The sequence below is a fragment of the Dama dama genome, chromosome 5, assembly GCF_033118175.1.
Source record: "Dama dama isolate Ldn47 chromosome 5, ASM3311817v1, whole genome shotgun sequence".
NCBI lineage: Eukaryota > Metazoa > Chordata > Mammalia > Artiodactyla > Cervidae > Dama > Dama dama.
In genome coordinates this window covers 15223553-15244701 of record NC_083685.1, presented here as the reverse complement: position 1 = coordinate 15244701, position 21149 = coordinate 15223553, and the positions used below count along the sequence as shown (strand labels likewise).

The 21149-nt window shown below is 50.1% G+C and overlaps 1 protein-coding gene and 1 non-coding gene across 2 annotated transcripts in view; one reads left to right on the top strand and one right to left on the bottom strand.

The window, feature by feature from the left end:
* NOS1 (nitric oxide synthase 1) overlaps positions 1–21149 on the top strand; it is a 192328-nt gene that overhangs the window by 45100 nt on the left and 126079 nt on the right. The window lies entirely within an intron of this gene.
* Positions 9161–9233, bottom strand: TRNAE-UUC (transfer RNA glutamic acid (anticodon UUC)). The gene has a single exon. It is a non-coding gene; the product is annotated as a tRNA-Glu (tRNA).

Below are 21149 nucleotides of genomic sequence, written 5' to 3'. Positions count from 1 at the left end.
AAGAGTGTAGAGCTGGTCCCATTGGTGAAGAAACTGCCTTGAACTTCGAAAGGTGGTAGAACCCAGGAGGCCAAGAGAATGGTCTCATCCCTTCCTGACCCCATCAGGGCAACAGGGCAGGCTTTCAGAGCTCATACTCAGGAGGGACGGGGACACACACCCCAGCTCAGACCTGGTTCCCTGCCCTACCTTGGCCACCATCTGACTGCAGGACTTTGAGCAAACCACAAACGCCTGGAAGCCCCAGCTGCCAGGCCTCAAAGAGGAAATGATGGTAATCCAACCTCGCAGGACCACTGAGAGGATGAGAAGGCATGAGACTGCAAAGCAGCCCTCAGAGACTGGGTGCCAAGCTAACGCCGGCTCTCAGCACATGGGATGTGCCAGGCAGAGGCGTGCTGCCCTCATGCTGGTGTTCCCTGTGCTGGGCTCAGACCTGGCTAATCAAGTAAACCAGCAGGGAAGGATGCAACTTCCGGACAGGGCGAGGGCTCACAAGATGCAACTTCAGGAGCTGGGACCTTTCTCAGACGTGTAATCGCTACAAAGTGGGTCATGGCCCTATTTCTAAAGAAGGCTTTGATCAAAAGAGTCATCGATGGCAAGTGGGTGTGTTTCAACCACCTCGAAAGAAGAGCGTGCCCCCGACACCTGGGAGGTATCCAGGTGAGAGGCTAATGGGGAACAGCCCTTGTTGCTTGTTGCACAGGGCTTCCCAAGACCCCACAGGGACATGGGCTGGTCTGGGGTGTCTGCCGTATGCCAGCTCTACCCTGGACCCTTCTGCATGAGCTGTGACAACTCTCAACTTACTAGAAAACCCTGAAATCATGCACATGCTCTGTGATCTTGGGAGAAAGCCCTCACCTTTCTGAGCATCAGAAAATGGGGTTCAATATCAGAGGCATCCTCAGGACTTAAAGGTGACAATGGATCACAGTGCCTGGTACCTGATAGAAACCTTTCATTACTGGGAACCCCTGCTGCGATTAAGAACTGTGCCTCTTTAGAATGATTCTGTAACGCCTCAGGACCCCTGGGTCCCCAAGGTGTGAAGCTGGTTATATCTTCCTGGAAGTGGATCAAGAGACTTAAGTGCTGGCAGGCAGCTCACAGGAGGGAGGGGACCAACAAGGCCTTTCTGATGGCTTAGGGCATGCCCGGGTCAGATAAAGGACCCCCTCCCCTTGCCAGTCATGAATGTCCTTTGATGCACCCAGAAATGTTGATGCTTTCCCTTCAGCTTGATGTAGGGGACCAAGATCCCCTTTATCGTAGCTTGGTGTCTACCAGGTTCCTAAGGAAGCAGAAGCAGGCATGTGACAGAGAGATGGATGGTTTCAGTGTCCATCAGAGCTCATGGCACCCAAGGGACTGAAGGTGTGTGTGTGTGTGTGTGTGTGTGTGTGTGTGTGTGTGTATGAGATGTGGGGTGGTGTGTGAGGTACTGTGTCTTCAGTGATCAGGTCTTCTAGAACCAGCAGCAGAATACAGAGTGTTGCCAGCAGACCCTTTCCATCTACAGGGAGGGCTGCCTGCCAAACTTGGGAGCTGCTGGCTGCAGATGGTCAGATATTAAATTCCACTCGGCCTCCCATCTGGTGGTGGCTCTGGCTGGCCATGAGAATTCCCGAAGGGCTGGCTCTGGGCTCTGGCAGGCCACTCTTTCCCAAGCCGACCCTCCAGTGACCCTCAGACAGGGCTGCACTCAGCTAATCAGGAGGGTCCGTCAACTCCAGCCAAGCCTCCCCTCATCTCCTGCCAAGGCAGCCGCCTCTACACACCCCTCTGAGTCGCTCCCCACAAGCTGGGGTGAAAAGAGCATGGGACTCGGCATCATGTTTACCGGGGGTCCCATCCGGATTCCTCCAGGCACGTGCCAGGACCTGAGTCTCCATTTCCTCCTCTGTGAAATAAGAGCTCACACGGGTGGAGCAGGGTCTCTGGACCTTGGCATGGTCGATACATTGGTATGTATAACTGTTTGGGGGGGGGGGGGTGCTGCCCTGTGCCTTGTAGGGCGTTAGGCATCGTCCTTGACCTCCACCTGCTGGATGCCAGTAGCACCCCTCCCGCAGCCGTGGCAACAAAAATGTCTCCAGAGGTTGCCTCGAGTCCCCCGGGGGTTCCAAGTCACCCCTGCTGAGAATCACTGGTGTGGAGGGCTCTGTGCCGTGACTGGCATGTGGTCAACACTTGATAAACCAGCAGCGATGTCTGAATTCAAAGCGGCTGCAGCCTGGAACATCACAGGGCCACGGTAAGCACTCGACAGATGTTCACTGTGCTCGTAGTTGTCTTGCCAAAGGCCCTTTCAAGGCCTTTGAAAGGAGGTTTTGAAATCTGTGATTCAACAATGAAACATCACATGTATACAGAGAGCTAAAGGCCAGCCTGGGATGGATACATATGTAAGCCTGGTTCTTCTTCTTTTTTTTTTTTTTCATTTGAAGTACAGTTGATTTACAGTTTGTTCATTTTCTTCTGTACAGCAAAGTAATTCAGTTATACATATATACACATTCTTTTTCATATTCTTTTCCATCACAGTTTATTACTGAAGATTGAATATAGTCCCCTGTGCTATACAGTAGGACCTTGTTGTTTATCCATTCTATATATGACAGGTTGCATCTGCTAATCCCCAACTCCCAGTCCATCCTTCCCCTGTCCCCTCCCCCTTGGCAGCTACAGGTCTGTTTTCTATGTCTGCGAGTCTGTCTTTGTTCTGTAGATATGTTCATTTGTGTCATAATTTAGATTCTGCATATAAGTAACATCATATGATATTTGTCTTTCTGACTTCTTAGTGTGATCATCTCTAGGTCCATCCACGTAGCTGCAAATAGCATTATGTCACTCTTTGTGATGGCTGAGTAGTACTCCATTGTGTATATGCACCACATCTTCTTTATCCAGTCATCTGTCGATGGATATTTAGGTTGGTTCCATGTCTTGGCTGTTGTAAATAGTGCTGCTATGAACACTGGGGTGCATGTGTCCTCTTGAATTATAGTTTTGTCTAGATCTATGCCCGGGAGTGGGATTGCTGGCACAAATGACAACTCTTTTTAATTTCTTGAGGAACATCCATACTGTTCTCCATAGTGGCTTCACCAAATTACACTCTGGGCTCCCAGTTCTTAAGCAGGTGAGAGAAAAGGACCAGGAGGAGAAGGGAGGTGTGTGTCCTGGTAACCCTACGAGGCCGCTTCTCTTACATTTCTGTTGTGTGGACAAGGAGATGGACGTGTCCCAGCAACTTGCCTGTGGGCACCCGCAGCAGTATGGGGGGATGTCTGCAGGGTCCCAGAGGGGTCGTGTGCAGGGAGGGGTGACTGCTGCTCTGCCTGGAACCCGGCTGTCCAGCCAGCAGGTGAGGAAATGGGGGCTGAGAATTGACCTGGATCTTGAGCCATGAGTAGGATTTCTTTTTTTTTTTTAATATATATATTTTATTGACGTATAGTTGACTTACAGTGTTTCAGGTACATAGCAAGGTGATTCAGTTGTGCACATGCATTATTTTTAAAATTATTTTCTGTTATAAGTCATTGCAAGATATTGACTACAGTTCCCTGTACTATACAACACACCTTTGTTTCTGGAGAAAAGGAGCAGAGGGAGGCAGTTCCAGGCAGAGGGTACAGCCTGAACAGGCCCCGTGTCTGGAAAAGTCTCAGCTTTCATTTCATAGGTTGTCTGACATCTGGGGGGAAATTATGCAAGAAGAGAAAGACCAGGGGTGGGATGCTGCGTCGCCCTTGTCAGTTCCCCAGTAGCCACATCTGATCTTCCCTCAACCTCGTTATCCCAGAAGTGTTAGGATCCCACTCAGGGGGCGTCTGATGTGCTTGGGTGACCAGTGGTCCCAGTGTGCCCAGGGCCGAGGGGTTTCCAGTATGTGCAAGGTTCAGTGATAAAACTAGGACAGTCCCAGGCAAACCAGCACCGTCGGTCACCCTGCCTGTGGCCCCCTTGGTTTGCTGGCCCTGTACCCCCGTCATCCAGGGCTTCCACAGACTAGTCAGTCCCCGCAGTGATTCAGACCCACTTCCCACCCACCTGCCCTCTAACCCACACCCGGAAAGGGCGGGCTCAGGCCAGGCAGTCATACAGCTGTTTCCCAAATGCTTGGCACGGCCCATCCGTCTTGAGGCGGGAAACTCCATGAGCAGCTGCGGAGACCCTGAAAGGAGAAGGAACCTGCTCAAGGCTGCCCAGAGAGTCTGCAGGAGAGCTGGGAGGGGAGGCTGGGTCTTGTGGTGAGCAGAATCATTTCCATGTCAGTCCCCAAAGCAGAACAAGGATAAACACAGAGGTTTCTCCAGCTCTTCCTACACCCCACCCCAGCCCAGCACCGAACCCTTCAGCAACCTCATAGCACCGAATGCCCGTTCCAACCCCAACACGTAATACTGTCCTCCTCAAGGCAATTTTACATGAGGGGGAAACTGAGGCACAGAGAAGTTCAATGGCTTGGCCAAGGGCACCCAGCTGGGTAATATTATATAAATAAAAGTATAGTAGAGACAATATTCAAACCCAGGAAGCTGGATACTACAGTCAGAGAGGAAGTAACCACCACGCCACAGAGCCTCTTGCCCAGCACCTGGGGGCAAAGCTGCTGATGAGTCTGAATTTGAGACCCTTGCAAAGTACTGGGGTGTAACACACACGTATACACACCCCTCTCCGGCTCTTTTGTCCCATAGGATGCTCCCTTGACACCAGAAGTGGCACCGACTTTGTGAGGTCTCTATCTGAGGACCCCCCCCGGAAGGGAACAATGCTTTCTTTTGACCCTGACTTGCCATTGGTATGGCTTCCTGCTCTGTTGTGGAAGGGGCCCCTTCCATAACCTCACACTCCCTACCCTGTGGAGGACCATTAACTCTCTTTAAAATTCACAGGGCCCTGCAGGCTCAGGAGGCAGAGGGGAAAGGAGAGATGGTATTCATTCAGAAGTCTTTCCTGCAATTCTGTTAGGCAACAGAAAGCCACCCAACCCTGAACATGACACACAGACAGAGGCAGGCAGGCAGGGAGCTGAGAGTCGTGTCATCTGTGCTGGAAGGGAGTCTGGGGAACTCAGGAAACACAGAGGGGGCCATGAAACCCAGTGTCGGGAGATAGGAGAGGACTCCTGGGGGCAGTGAGGTCTCAGCTGAGATGTGAAAGAGACATAGGGTTTAGCCAGGTAAAGAGGGAGTGGAAATGGCTTCAAGGCATAAAGATGCACTTGTGCAAAGGCCCTGGGGTGAGTCCCTGCTAACAACTGTGAGTCTCTGTGTTTGGCTGGAGTCTAGGTCATCAGGTGTGGGAGGGGAGAGCCAGGGAAGGAGGATTGGGCAGAAGATGCACTTGATAGGAGTCAGTAGTTATCTTGAGAGCAATGGAAGGCCACTGATGAACTTGAAGTTAGGGGGTGACAGGATGATGTCACTCTTTTTGCAGTAAGAAAAATGGATTGGATGGTAGGGTGAGGCTTGTGTGGACACGGGACTCTGCATCCTCTTGATTCTCCAATTCTCTTCAATACTTATGACAGTAGAGGGGTGGGAGAGAAGGAAGGAGTAAGGAAAGAACCAACCATTATACATTGCACCAGCACAAAAGAGGTGGCCTCTTCAGAAGATCATTGAAATGTCGCAGAACTGGGACTTCTCTGGTGGTCCAGTAGCTGAGACTCCACGCTTCCACCACAGGGGGCACAGGTTCAATCCCTGGTCAAGGAACTAAGATCCCACAAGCCATAACTAAGCAACTAAGCCCCAGTGTAGGCAAGTACATACACTTATCTAATAAATAAATGTAGCAGAACTAAAATGTGGGGCTTAGGAGACCATTGGGCCACTAAGGGTTCCCACGCCCTGGAACATGCAAACCTGATTCTGTGTTTGCTTCTACTTTTATTTGTCCATCCCCTCCCATTCATTACTTTATCCAACAATATTTTCAAGCACCTGCTCAGTTCCGAGGATTCAGCACCGAGTGAGACACACAGCCTCCCATTCGAGGTCTGGTTTGCTCCCCATCACCATTATCTTGACTTTCTTTCTCACCTATTGAAAAACCTAAAAGGCTTACCTCACCAAAGTGAAGTGAAATGAAGTGAAAGTCGCTCAGTCGTGTCTGACTCTTTGTGACCCCATGGACTATATACAGTCCATGGAATTCTCCAGGTCAGAATACTGGAGTGGTAGCCTCTCTTTTCTCCAGGGGATCTTCCCAACTCAGGGTCGAATCCAGGTCTCTCACATTGCAGGTGGGTTCTTTACCAGCTGAGCCACAAGGGAAGCCCAAGATACTGGAGTGGGTAGCCTATCCCTTCTCCAGCAGATCTTCCCAACCCAGGAACTGGAACTGGGGTCTCCTGCATTGCAGGCAGATTCTTTACCAACTGAGCTATCAGGGAAGAGGGGGTTAAACACACACACACACAAATTATGGTTCACAATTTATAGAGCTGAGTTGATGAACTTGCACTGGTTCAATAGCAATTCCAAAATGATTACATATTTCCCCCCCATAGGCAATTACTTAGGAAAGAGGCACACGTCCACCCCACAAGTCCCTGAGGGCTGCAAGCTGGTTTCAAGACATCATATGCACAAGCACTGTTAAAATGTAATTAGTTGCCAGCATTTTAAATTTAGATTTCATATAAAATCTGTATTTGAAGCATCTCTTGAGAAGTCAGAAGACCCAGTGATACTGGATTTGCATTCCACATGGCAACAATCCGCTGGAACCCCATTGCATCCATCCCTTTAGAGAGAACCTGTACTCCCCAATTCCTCAAGTCCCCATGTGACCAGTTTCTTTGAGTCCAACTGGTGGGCTCCTGCAGGTCCAATCAGCCTTCCACGTCCAGTTCTGCATCTGCAGAGTCAACCAACTGCCAATCCCATTGCTTTGCATTTACCAGTTCTGCATTTTTCAGTCCTCGTTTGCTGGAATTCAAGAATCCAAAACCCACAGATACAGACCCCGCAGATAGTAGAGGCCAACTGTGCTTCCCCATTTTATATAAGGGACTTGAACATCCATGGATTCTGGGATCACTGGGTTGGGGGGGTTCCTGGAACCAATTCCCCATGAATGCTGAGGGGTGCCTATATTTGTTTTGCTTCCTTGGAGTGAAAATACCAGTTCTGCCAAGAATTTCTTCCAAACTGCTTCCCCAGTCTGCCTAGAAGACCTTCCCTATGCAGCAGCCACTGTAAAATCCGGGGAATAAAAGACCTGGGAAGAGACAAGTGGCCTCATCTGGAGGCAGGTGAAGCCCAGCCTTGCTCTTTCACACACTGTTTTCATACCCCAGCCCATTAGGTGAAGTTGCTTGAGGACATAAAAGGCAGAGATACAAGTGATTTTATTGCATCAAAGAGGAGTGTTTTACCCAACACAGCAGGAAGGCAGTTTCAAGCGTCATCAGAATTACCTTCATTCAGCCTTTGAATAGCTAGATTCTCAACTTTTTCTGAGCTCAAAGGGACTCTTCTTCAATGAGCAGAGGAGCGCAGAGCAGAGAGTGGGTGGTTGTTCAGCTTGCTGTTGGGGTGGGGATAGAGGTCATTAACTACTTTGGGATGATTTGCGCTCATCGACTTCCAAATGCTGAGTAGAAGTGAAGAAGACATGACTCACATTCTGATTCAGAGAACATTTATCAAGGACCTACTATGTACTTCAAACACTGTCTACAAAACAACAAATCCCAAACTACATCACTGGCTCAGACCTCTTCTGAATTCTTACATCTAACTTTCTACTTAACATCTCCATTCAAATGTCTCCCAAACATTGTAAACATTATGTTCTAAACTCAACTCTTCACTCCTACAAAGAAATAAAAGGAAGGAAGAAAGAAGGGGGGAAAAAAACTCTCTTCCACCTTTCCCATCTTCCCCAGCTCAGGAAACATTAACTTCCTCTGCACAATTGCTCAAGTGAAAACATAGAAGTTATTCTTGACCTCCTCCTTGCTCATCCAACCCATCACCAAGTCCTTCTGGTTCTTTCTCCTAACTGGTCTGCCCATTGCTTAGTCTAACTGTAACAGTTAGACCCTACAATCTCAGTGGCTCCGTAGCAGAGAAATGTGTACATAGGTCAAATAAAGTCCACTTAGGGGTCCAGATGGTGATTCAGGGACCCAAGGGGCTCCCATCTTGTGCCTCCACCATCCTGTAGGGCTTTTTGGTTCCAACCAATGGACAGGAAAAGAGAAGGTGGGAAATACACACCTGCTTCAGTTCAGAAGTGAGGCCATCACTTCTGCTCTCATTTCATTGGTGAGAACAAGTCACATGACCTCATCCAGCCACAAAGGGCACTGGGAAGTGTAGTCCATGGCAGGAGAGCTGCTTCCCAGCCACAGCAATACACTATGGAAGTGGATCTGTGGTGGCCAGCAGGCCATCTCTGCCTCAGCTCATTTCCTCCAACTTCACTGCCACTTCCGCAGCCTAAGCCACCATCCTGCCTCACTTGGGCAACTGCAACAGTCCCCTTCTGGTCTCCCTGACTCCATCCTGGCCCTTCTCTAGTCTGTTCTTCATATAACAGCCAGAGTGGTCCTTCAAGCCATAAATCAGACCACCCATGTCTCTTCTCATTCCCGGAATAACATGCAGAGCCGTCACTGAGGGAGGCAAAGCTCTGATTAGCCTGATCTCTGCCACCTCTTCTTCCTCATTGTCTGTTCCCCCGCCACTCACAGCCCCTCCAACAGCCACCTCTGCCCCTGACATATCTGTTATCTTGGTACACCCTCCAGCTGGGCTTCCTCATCCTCCGAGACTCAGCTCACACACTAGCTATTTCCTCAGAGAAGACTTTTCAGTCCCATTTGGGCCCCCCATAGAAGGACTTCCACAGTGAACGACTGGATATTTGGTTGTATGGCTCTTTGTCTACGTGCCTTTCCCCACATAGGCTGGGAGCTGCTGGAGGCTGAGAGCAGGATCTGTGCTCTCTACTGGGGTCCCCAGCACCCAGCACGTCGCCAGGCACATAGCAGGGGCTCGATACATTTTTTAATATTTAATTTTATTTACTTATTTGATTGCACCAGGTCTTAGTTACATCACATGGGATCTTTGATCTTCATCGTGCCATACAGGTTCTTTTGATTCTGGCATGTGCAATCTAGCTCCCTGACCAGGGATCAAACCTGGGCCCTCTGCATTGAAAGAGCAAAGTCTTAGCCACTGGACCACCAGGGAAGTCCCTCAATACATATTTGTTGAGTGAGTCAATGAAAGAATGGATGAATACCATGATGTCATTGACTTTCCAGCAGAGCCCTCAATACATATTTGTTGAGTGAGTCAATGAAAGAATGGATGAATACCATGATGTCATTGACTCTCCAGCAGAGCCCGATGCAGGAAGTTCTATTATCATTCCCATTTGACAGATGAGAAGATGTGGCTCAGAGATAGGAAGTGGTTTTTCTCAAGGTCACACAGCAAGGAAATGGTGAACTTACAGCCCAGAGCTTGTTCTAGATGGAGCTCTTCTTAGCATTCCCATTTTAGGGGTACTTTAGGAGATTTCTCTTTGTCTTCTCCCGGGCCTTCCATCCCCCACCCTACCCCCCATGCACCAAGGACCCTGGGAGACCCTCCACAGCTTCTAACAAACAGGCACAGGTGGTGGCAGATGCCTCCCCTGAAATAGTCAGGGCCCTGGCAAGAAAAGGATACGCATACAAACTATGTAATTGGAGGGGAGATCTGTGGAGGGTTTGTTTACAAAGGTGTGGTCCGGGTCAAGGGGAACCAGCAAGAGGCAGTGCAAGACCCAGAACTAGTTATTGTTGTTCAGTTGCTAAGTCATGTACGACTCTTTGAAACCCCATGGACTGCAGCACGCCCGGTTTCCCTGTCCTTCACCATCTCCTGGAGTTTGCTCAAACTCATGTCCATGGAGTCTGATGCCATCCCACTATTTCATCCTCTGTTGCCCCCTTCTCCTTCTGCCCTCAATCTTTCCCAACATCAGGGTCTTTTCTAATTAGTCAGCTCTCCACATCAGGTGGCCAAAGTATTGGAGCTTCAGCATCAGTCCTTCCAATGAATATTCAGAGTTGATTTCCTTTAGGATTGAGTGGTTTGATCTCCTTGCAGTCCAAGGGACTCTCAAGAGTCTTCTTCAACAGCTGGAGAAGACTCTTGAGAGTCGTTTGGACAGCAAGGAGATCAAAACCAGAACTGGGGGGAGCCTCAAAGAGCAAGAGGAAGGGGCCGCTAACAGGACCTGGGGAGTGAACTGTGTGTGAAAGACTGCCTTTAACGGAGGGGCACAGCCACTGCACCTCCAGCCCTCAGGGAGGGACCCAGGAGGATTAAATCCAGCCTCTCTCTCCTCCCGCCCACATTGCTGTGTGATGCTTTCCATTGGCTGAATGCCCCTGCAAGCTGGGTGCAAGGGCCTAGGCTAATTGGTTCAGCCTCCAAGGGCACCACGCAGGGTGCAGAAGGGTCCAAGTGGACCTGGGCAAAGTATAGCCAACTCACAGCTCTTTCAGGCTGAAGGAGGAGAGGTGAACTCACCCATCAGGGTTTCTTTGGTTTCAAGCACCAACAACTGAGTCTGACAAAACAAGGAATGTACTGGAGGAATTCAAGGTAGCTCTAAGATTCTGAAGAATAGCTGAACAGCTGAGCCTCATGGGCTCCAGGACTGCATGTGAAAGGGGGGCACTCGCCAGTGAAAACTGGGGTGCAGTTGCCAGAAGAAGGGATGTAAATGCTGGGCCCCCAAAAATAAGAGATGTCCTCACAAGACTCACTCCTATCAAAACGGCAATACAGTCAAGTCACTGGAGAGGCTAATGCCTCATCAGACCTCAGAAGAATCAGTGGTGCTCAATCACCATTTGTAGGCTGGAAAAATTAATGAACTGAATCTGGGCTTTAAGCACTCGAGGGCACTGGAGACTTTAAAGTGGTCACATTTGCATTTTGGAAAGGTGACTCTGATTTGTGCGGGGAGACTGGATCACAGCGGGCAGGGAGCCTTTGAGGCTGATGGAGTGTCCCAGGTGAGGAAGATGGCAGCTCAGACTAGAGCGTGGTCAGAGAGAGGGAAAGAGAGGGTCACATCAAGCAATTTGGGGCTTGGGGGCACAGTCAGAGCCTTGGAGACTATACACAGATGACCACTGATCAAGCTGCTCAATGTAGTTCCCAGCACCCTCAGAGGGTCTGGGTGGGAGGCTGCCACCCTGGGTATGGGCAGGGGCACATGCTGACAACCTCATCAGCTGCTGTGTTCACCCCTGATTGCTCATCACCTCTGTGGACTCCACAAGCTAATCTAAGAATCAACATGAATAGCCTTCATCCTGCTGGGATGGTGGAGTCCAATCACTGACCCCAGGAATTTCCATGGGGCCCAGGGAGACAGGCACAAGGATAACCTCGCCACCTGAAGGAGGAGTAGGGAATCCCTCAGAATCACCCCTAAGATGCCCACACCACCCACACAGCCCTTCTGGGGAGTGCCAGCCAGCCTAGCATTAAACCACAGCTCCGGAAATGTGACATCCACCCAGATAAACCCTGAACCACACAAAATAAGGCAAGGGGTTGCCTTATTCTACCTTTTTGCAAAGTTCTACCTCCCAGAGGTTCCTGAATGTGCCCTCACTTTCAAGCATTGCATGTTACTGGAAAGAGTTCCTCTCCCTCCTTACCTCCCACCATTCCTGCATCAGCTTCAACCTTCTCCAGACCTCAACTCAGAATATTACACCAACAGGCATAGGAGTTCCTTTACCCCAGACTGGGTAGGCACACCTCCTCTATGCTCCCACTAGCAGCCCCCCCTCGTAGCCCTTAACAAACCGCATTGTCATTGTGTGACCTTGAGCGGGTTACTTGACCTCCTCTGATCCTCTATGTCCTCCCCTGGAAAATGGGGTTATGACAGTAGCCACCTAACAGGGTCTTTGAGCTTCCCTGCTGGCTTAGACAGTAAAGAATCCACCTGCCAATGCAGGAGACTTGTGTTCGATCCCCGAGTCAGAAAGATCCCCTGGAGAAGGAAATGGCAACCCACTCCAGTATTCCTGCCTGGGAAATGCCTTGGACAGAGGAACCTGGTGGGCTATAGTCCATGGGGTCACAAAGAGTCAGACACGATTTAGTGAATAAACAACATCAGCAGCAAACAGGGTCTTTGTGAGCCTCCAACGGGTGTGGCCCTTATGATACTCTTAACAATGTGCCCAGCGCCAAGGAAGTAGGTGGTGAGGATTCGCTGCTGCTGGTTTTAGCCACTTCGTGGTCATGAGACTTCCTGCAGAAACTGCTCCAGAACCTGCTTTTCCAGTGCCGTGTGGTTTCCCAAGACCTCAGACAGCCCCTCATTGATTCTGGCCGCACTCCTACTCGTATTGATCAAACATCAAGGCTGCCTTCCTCTCGGGGGTGTTAATTGGCCCAAGTACTTGTCTGTGTTGGGGACCTAACAGATTTCTGAATGAAGTCATTGAAATCTTTCCTGTGGCATCAACTCAGAGAGGGGTCAGCAGGGTTTGAAGTGCTTGGAACAGTTTTCTGTGTTGAAGATGCTCTTCTCACTGTGGCATTACTCATTGACCACAAAAGCTAAAGCTTGTACTTCCTGTATTCAACAGCCTTTACTGAGCACCAACGGTCTGCACATCCTCCAAGACGCTCTCCCTGCCCCAGCTCCCTCTCTGTCTCCTCCTCGCCCTGCTGTCTTTGTATTTATCACAGAATGACGTTATACTCTCTGTTTACTTGTGGACTTTTATATTATGTTTGCCTTCACTTGTTTGTGCTAAGGCACTTCAATCATGTCCGACTCTTGGTGATCCTGTGGATTGTAGCCCCCTGGCTCTTCTGTCCATGGGATTCTCCAGGCAACAATACTGGGCCGGGTTGCCATTTCCTTCTCCACTTTACTTGTTTGCATTCGGTCAAGTCCATGAGGGCTAGGAACGGGTCTCTTTTGCTCACTGCTAGCTGTGTCCCCACAACTTAGAACATACTCTGGGTGCTCATTGGATTTTTATCAGATAAGTGAATGCCAAGCCCTGGGCTAGGCAATTTGCAGGGGAGTGGGAAATGAACAAGAAGATGTGGATTCTGGCCTCAAAATGCTTATTCATTGGGTCATCAAAGAAAGACTGGAGAAAAATAATTGTGATTCTTGGACGTATTCTAAGAAAGAGGCCTTAACATTCTGGGGCTTCATATACTGAAAGCAGTTCAATCTTTACAGGCTTTTTTATTCTCTGTTTCTCTGATGGCCTGACTGTAGGCAGTGAGCTGACAGCAGGGACCCTGTCTGGTTAATCTAGGCATAGGATGGCACCTGGTAGGCACATAGTAGGAGTTTAATCAATGTCTTAGTTTAGTTTGAGTTTTTATGTCCCAGAAGCAGAACCTGAGGTGCTGGAGTACAAGGAAATTTCTTCAGGAGGTAATCCCAGGAAACTCCCAGAGGAGAGTGTGCAGGAGGGATGGGGAAGGGAAGGAGCCAGGAAAGGGGGCGCTATCTAGTAAGTTACCACTATAGGCAACTGCAGCTGAACCTTGTGGGGGCACCTGGGAGCCAGTGTAGACCATACATCTCAAAGTTACCCTCCTCGGGGTCAAGGGAGCTGAAGTCCTCCAACTCCTATCAGGTATTGGTTAAAGGCACTTCAGGGGGTGGGTGATGTTAATTTCCCATTATTTCCTCTACGAAACCATTGCAGGTACTGGCAGCTGGAAGCTGGATGTGAGCACATAGGGGAATGAATGGTGGACACCAAGGTGACTGGGGCACTGACAGTATGTGCTACAGTCAATATTTACCCAGTGAATGAATCAATGAATGGCATTTGGCAATAGGGCATTATTTGAATGCCTACTACCTACCCAAGTGCCTTGTTTGTTAACATGATTTTCTAAGTTTTGAAAGGCAAGTAGTTACGGGGGCTCAGAAATGTTAGATAGCTTGCCCAAGGTCATACAGCCAGCAAGAGACAGAGCCAGGATATGGCCCAGTCTCACTTGGCTTCCTTTGTAGCTCAGTCGATAAAGAATCTGCCTGCAGTACAGGAGACCCAGGTTCGATTCCTGGGTTGGGAAGATCCCCTGGAGAAGGAAATGGCAACCCAGTCCAGTATTCTTGCCTGGAGAACCCCACGGACAGAGGAGCCTGGCAGGCTACAGTCGATGGGGTCACAAGAGTTGGACATGACTTAGCGACTAAACCACCACCACCACTTGGCTCCAGTGCCCACACACTTTTTCATAAAGTCGGCTGGTGGGATACAATCATAATGTGGACACTCTGGGCTGGAAAGTTCAGGAAGGGCCCTGATTTTCTCACTCATCCTCTTTGTCTCTCTGTCTTCTCTTTGGCTCCAAGGCTGGGTCAGCCCAACCTTGTCCCCAAACCCAGTCAACAGACCCCCTTGCCCTGAGGTCACTCCAACTTTCTAAGGCTTCCCCTTCACCTTTTTAACCCCCTTAAGATTATGGGGGTTGGAGTCCAACAAACTTAGTTTCAAATTCTGGGGTTGCCACTGCTTAGCTGTGTGCCCTTGAGCAAGTAATTCTACTTCTTGGTGCCTCAGTTTCCCCAGAAAGTAGGCCAGTAACATCCAATTTGCCAGGTGGCTGTGAAGATGAAGGAGGGTTAGCCTGGCCCATAGGAAGTGCTCTGGAAATGGTAACCATGGTGATCTTGAAGAAGTGATGTTTAGCTTACTTGTCAGTTGCTATCCTATCTTTCTAAGCCCTGAACTGCTCCTTCTTCACATTTCTTTCTCAATATCAGCAACCATCATGTAATGGTTAATTGCATAGACCCTGGAGCCAGTCATGCTGGGTTCAAATCCTGGCTCTGCCACTTACCAAGTAGGTGAGAGGTAACATATTGAAATGCTGGAATGTAGTAAGTGCTAAGAGATACTGAGTGTACGAATGGATGCATGAGTGGGTGGATAGATGGGCGGCTAGGTGATGAGTAGGAGGATGAAAAATCATAAGGCCGTGCTTTTTCAACTCTATTTCCAGAGGTCTTAAGTGTTTGAGGACTCCTAAGAGAAGGATAGGCAGGCAGGGGTCTTGCTCTTACCCCATGATTCCTAAGTAGCTTCTCTTTCACCTATTATATCTTGACTTCTGCATATGATTTCATTTGGAACTTTTTAAAAAGTATTGCTAAGTTTCAAAACAAGTTTGAAAGTCATTGGTGTAGAAAGGTGATTATCAAACTTAAAAATGCATCAGAATTACTGGAGGCTTGTAAAAACCCAAAGTGCCAGACCGCCACCCCTACCCCACAACCTCCCAGAGCTGCTGAGTCAGTGAGTCTGAGATGGGTCCAGAAAATCTGCATTTCTAGCTCCCAGGTGATGCTCACACTGCTGGTCTGAGGACAAGACTTTGAGAACCACTGTAACAGAGAATTTCTCCTGATTCCTCCATGCAATTAGATAAATCTAGCTATTGAGTGCCTAGAATGTGCCAGCAAACTGCTAGGCATATTGGAGAACATCAAAAATGGATTCAGATACAGCCCAAATCCCTCAAAGTGCTTCTGATCTCAAAACAGAGACAGGAACCCCACACAATTAATAGTTTCAAAAGGAGGGGGAACTACCATTAATTGAACTTGTACTGAGTGCCAAAGACTGTGCTAAGGACTTCACAAGCACAATCTCATTTAATCAGCACAATCCTATCAGATGGGACCTATCATCATCCCCAGTTTTAACAGTTGAGAAAGCCAAGGCTCAGAAAGGGTAATTAACCTGCCTAAGGGCACATAGCCAGCAAGCAGCAAAACCCAAGACTGACTCTGAAGCTTTGAAATCACACCATAAACTTGCACACTCTTCCCTTCCCCACAATTAGAGAGGAGTATAAGACAGTTTGCTTGAGTGTCAGTTTGAATAAATCAAATGCCAAAACACACGACGCTAATGAAACTCTGGGCTGTCAGGCTGGGGAGAAGGAAGTGGGTTCTCTCATTATGGCTTTAAAAGTCAGAGTAAAGCCAGCAGGATCCCTTTCTGGGGTTTGGGGAGGTATAGTCGGCATGGTGCCAGCTCACGAGCAGGCTGGCTTGTCACCGCTGATGGGCTGGGCATTTGTCTGATTTCCCCCACTTGACTGAGTGTTCCAGGAGCCAGAAATCCTGCCTGGATTGGGGGGGGGGTGTCTCAACTGCCCCAGCCCCTGGCCCACCAAAAAAGAGGGGGAAATAATGAATGCCTATTAAATGGACAATGGAAGATGCCACAGAAAGCTTCCGGACCTGTTGCTCTCATTTGTTTTTCAAATGAAAGCTAAAGGAGGAAGCTAGATACATAGATTAGAAGCAGGTCAGCTCAGGAATGGCAGAAGAGCCCCAGCACCCTTGCCCCTCCACTTGCATGGCTGGCAGCGTCCAAAACACTGCTGCAGAGCCCCAGGGAGGTCCTGGGCCACAGGAGGGAGCTCTGCTCCAGTCCAACCCCCTTAATTTTATAGATGGGGAAACTGAGACCCAGAAAGGGGAGGCGACTTGGCCAAGGTCACACAGACAGCAGACAAGAAGTCGCTGTGTCCCCACTTTGGGTGGCTTTCTGGAATACTGAGCTGGAACTGCACCTGCCCTCTCTCTGCCACCTCCCTGTTACCCTCTCCTAGGGGCTGGTCTCAGAATTTTCCTCAATTCTTAGAAATAAGCCCAGGTGTGTCATCTTTTCCGTGCATGTCTGCAGTATAGTGCGGAGGAGAAGAATTACAAGACAGGGCCACTTGGATGGGGGAGGGGGTGTCACTGCTGCTGAGATGCTGTGTCACTGAACTCAGTGCCTGCAGGCTGAGGATGAGGCCCCACCCAGCTCACTGGGGTGGACGGACGGGCACAGAGTAGACAACTTGGGGCCAGAAAGCCACCTGCCTCAGTTTCCCCCAGGAGTTTGCTTGAAAAAAAAAAAAAAAATACCACCTCTTGAGACCTACAGATTCATAAGCTACGGAGGCAGAGTCCAGGCAGCGGTAGCCTTCGTCTCATGCAATTTTTGTGTACCTGATAGGTTAAGGATCTCTGCTGTTTTTTTGTTCTGAGTAAGACTTCCCTTGCACTCAAACACCTCCACTCAGGTGCTGAAGTCCATTTTCTTGCTCAGAGTTCTCACACAGGTGGGCCAAACCTGTTTAGTCTGGTAGAAAATGTTGCTTTGAAAACATTTGCACATGAAGCCCTTTAGTTGGGGGCACTCCCTCCATTTAGCCCCAGGCCCCACCACTCCCTGCTGTCTCTGACCCAGCTGGCTTCCTCTGTCTCCCAGTGGCACTGGCTTCAAGGTCCACATACTTTGGCCCCTCCCATCCCAGTGACAGACCCTGAGACGCTCCAAGTTTACAGGGTTCTGAGAGTTGGGATGTGTTGAATTGGAACACACTGGCTATATTTGGGTTGCAGGGGATATGAACACCAAACTTAGGGTCCCTTCCTATTTTTCAGGTGGTCTCCTCGGGTAGAGACCTCCCCCCCACCCCTCCCCTACACACTAATGCCCCTACGCTCATATCCTTTTCGATGCCTCCTCTGTGGACAGATGCTGCAAGACAGGGTGGCAGCCAGGAGATACAAACAATCCAGAGGTGGTCCAGCACTCTCATCCCACTCAAGTCAGCCCCGCAGAGCAGGGACCCAGGCCCCTGGTCCCCAAAGCTGAGCAAACAGAAGCCAGGACCTACCTGGCAGGTCTTGGGGAGAACAGGAAAGCTACAGTGAAGGTTTAGCGCCATCTGTCGGTCATTTGGGGGAACTGCCTCTCTGCCAAATAGGCTGCGTAGGGCAAAGGGTGCCGGGCAAACTTCCCCGCCAGGTTTCTCAGCAATGATATCTCCTTTTTCTGCCCATTAAAGAGCCCCGAGATATCATTTGGTTCAGTTGCAATTAACCTTTTCCAGTTCTCAGCCTTCTTTTTAAAAGCCACTTAATACTACGAATCCTCTACCCCAGAAAAATACACTTCTGCTTGATTTTGCATATGATTCCAGGGAGCTGACTATCCTTGGGTTAAGATCACCTCTGAGACCCAGATATGCCAAGCGGTTTGCCCAAACTCACACAACCCGCTAGTGGCAAAGCCAGGTCTGAGAGTCAGATGTTCTAGTGTGTCTTATGCTCAGGCTGCCTCTTTAAGCCTTAAAGGGCTCCTCCTCCTTTCTTCCCTGTCAGAATCCTGTGAATGTCTGCAGGGTATTTGACCACAGCCGCCATCCCAGGGACTGTGACACGCTCACACCTTCTGGGGGTTCCAGGCTCCTAGACAACTCTGTTTCCTGTACCCTGGCTCTGCTGGCCTGCCATCCCCGGACCCTCCAGGGCCACACTGGTGACCCAACCCTCTCAGGGATCCTGAGTTGGGAGCCACGGCAGGGATCTGATGGGCCATTAACTAGCTGGTGCCCTTGGATGAGCTGCCAAACCTCCCTGGACCTTGACTTCCCTGTGTGAAAAACCAAGGTTGAGGACAGTCATCTCCAAGGTTGCTGCAGTGCCGGGGCCTCTCACTCTAACTTTTCAAGACTGACTGCCAGGCGCAATCCTCTATAAGCACATCTGAGGGATTTCCCCAGTCAAGACTCCAGCAGCAGGCCTGAAAGCTGAATTCTTTTCCAGAATCAGGGGCCCTGGGTGAATTGGTATGCAGCTGATGGCTAATAAGGGAGTTAAGGCTGTTGCATAGCTGGACCCCAGCAAGCTCTTCATTCATTTATTCAACCAAACATTTTTTGGGGTTTGGGGCTGAGGAAGAGGTTGTCCTACTTGAGTATGGATCAGGACCACCTAGAGAGCGCCCAGCCCGCATCTGAGTAGTAGTTCAGCAGGTCTGGGGCGGGACCCAAGGACTGGCCTTTCAAATATATTCCCAGGAGATGCTGAGTCCTCTGGTCCAGGGAACATGCTTTGAGAAGCACTGGCTTCTGGTGACAAATGAGACAGACCTGCTGTGCCTTTGTGGAGCTATAACAGTCCAGCTGTAAACCAGCAAACATTCTAAAGTATGTTGTGAAGTGAAAGGGGAGGGGCAGGGGCTTCTCCAAAGAGGGGCTGTTTATGCTAAGACCAGAAGGCTAAGTAGAACTGACCCAGCAAAGCAGCAGGGGAGTGGGGAGGTTTCGCTAAATATTTACTGAGTAGGCACCAGGACTCCTCTCTCATTTCTCATCGATTCCTCCCAGTTAATGGGAGGGAGTCGGGATTAGCCCCATTTTACAGATGGGCAAGCTGAGGCTCAGAGAGGCAAAGGACAGGTCCAAGTTCAAGAGCAAGAAAGGAGCCCCAGCTTGTAATGAGGACACCTGTCAGCTGCCACATCCTCTCTGCTGCTTCTGCCCCACAGCCCCCAGGTTCCCCTCCCCTGGGAGAGCCACCACTTTGACACAGCTGCAGGGCTCTGCCAGCCAGCCGCGCTCTGCCCGCTTGCCCGTCCCCCCTCCGCCCCAGCCCTTCAAGTGTTTTCACTGCTGGGTGAATTCAGCAGATGCCTTTCGATCGCAGCCTATTAAATTAGCCCCTCTCTGCAGCCAAAAGAAGATAATTATGTTTTCATTAGCCCTGGATAATGTATTACCCCCTCGGTGGCGGCACACTGGCCAGCTCCTCCTTCCCTCTCCTCCCTTTGGCCGCCCCAGAGCCCTCTGCTCCCCCAGGCTCACCTCTAAGCTGCTGGGGTGGCGACTGGTTAGGGTTCAGAGGGGCAGAGAGCAGGTAGAGGGGACAGCCCTCCTTCAGCCGGGAGAAGCCTTTTACCCACCTGCCTGCGCACAGGGGTGGAGGGTGTGGGCCCGAGAGAAGATCCAAGAATAATCGTTATCATGGTGACCATTTATGGAGAGCGTGCTCCGGGCTGACCCCTGGGTAGGTCTCGGCTGTTGAGCACCACAGTGCTCTGGGTGGGGTTGTGGGAGTGGGGAGAGAAGCATTATCAACATCTCCCCTGACACCAAGGGGGTCCCGAGGAATCAGTTTAGAGGGAAAGCCCCAAGCAGCCTAGAGAGAGGAAAGACTTCCCAGGGTACCACACCTGAGGAGCATCTGGGGGGCAGTCCCTCTGCACAGTTCGAGGGCCACCACGTGGCTTAAAAGCGCCAGTTTCTGAAGACCTCTGGCACAAGCAAGAAGGGCCTCCAAACGCCCTGCCACCCCAAAAGACAGCAACATCTTCACTCCCTCTTTCTCCACAAGGCGGCGGTGGGGAGGCAGGAAGAGCCTCACTCTGAGGTCAGTAAGACCCAGTGCTCATAACTGCTTTTACCACCAGGTAACTGGACTGAGTCACTTTGCCTCTCAGAGCCTCTGCTTTCCCCTCTGAACAATGGGAATAAGAGAAAGTAATCACCCCTTACAACTTTTGTGATCATTCAGTGAGATACACCTAGAGAAGGCGTGGCTCAAGACTGGCAAAATGAGACATACTCAATACAAGACAGTCATTATCCTTTCTGCCACAATTAGTGCTGTTACTAGTCCCCTTATCCCTACAGAAATAACCAGAGTAAGGAAGGAAGGGGAGGATCTCTTTCTTTCTCTCTTCTTTTCCTCTCTCTCTCTCTCTCTCTCTCTCACACACACACACACACACACACACACACACTCTCTCTCTCTCTCTCAAAAGCCTTGGTGGTAACTGGCTCCCTCCCTGGACTTGGAAGCCCATCTTCCCAAATCTCCATCTCAGGACCTGCATGCTTGTGCTTTGCTCTCAGACACCCTGCTGATAAGGACAGGATTGGGGAGGTGGTCTGTCCCCCTCTCCTGAACCCAAGCTAACTCTGCCTCTGTAAGCACCGCCAGCCTTGGCCTGGACCCCACCATCTTGTGGCTGCCTGTCTCCTACCAACCACCCTTTTCCCCGAGTCAGAGCAGCTGGTGATCCAAAAGAGAAGGTGCCCCCCCAACCTGGGGTCTCCCCCGGCCCCACCCCCACATGGACAGGCATGTACATGGTAGCTGTTTTGAGCAGGTGAAGGGCCAACCCAGTGGAAGAGCAGCTTCTCTTCCTCTGGCTTCCTGATTTTCCCCAGTTGCCATGGTAATTGAGGGGAGCAGTATTCTGAGTCTGACTCTGATAGCACTGAAGCCCAGCGCTCAACTTTGAAATG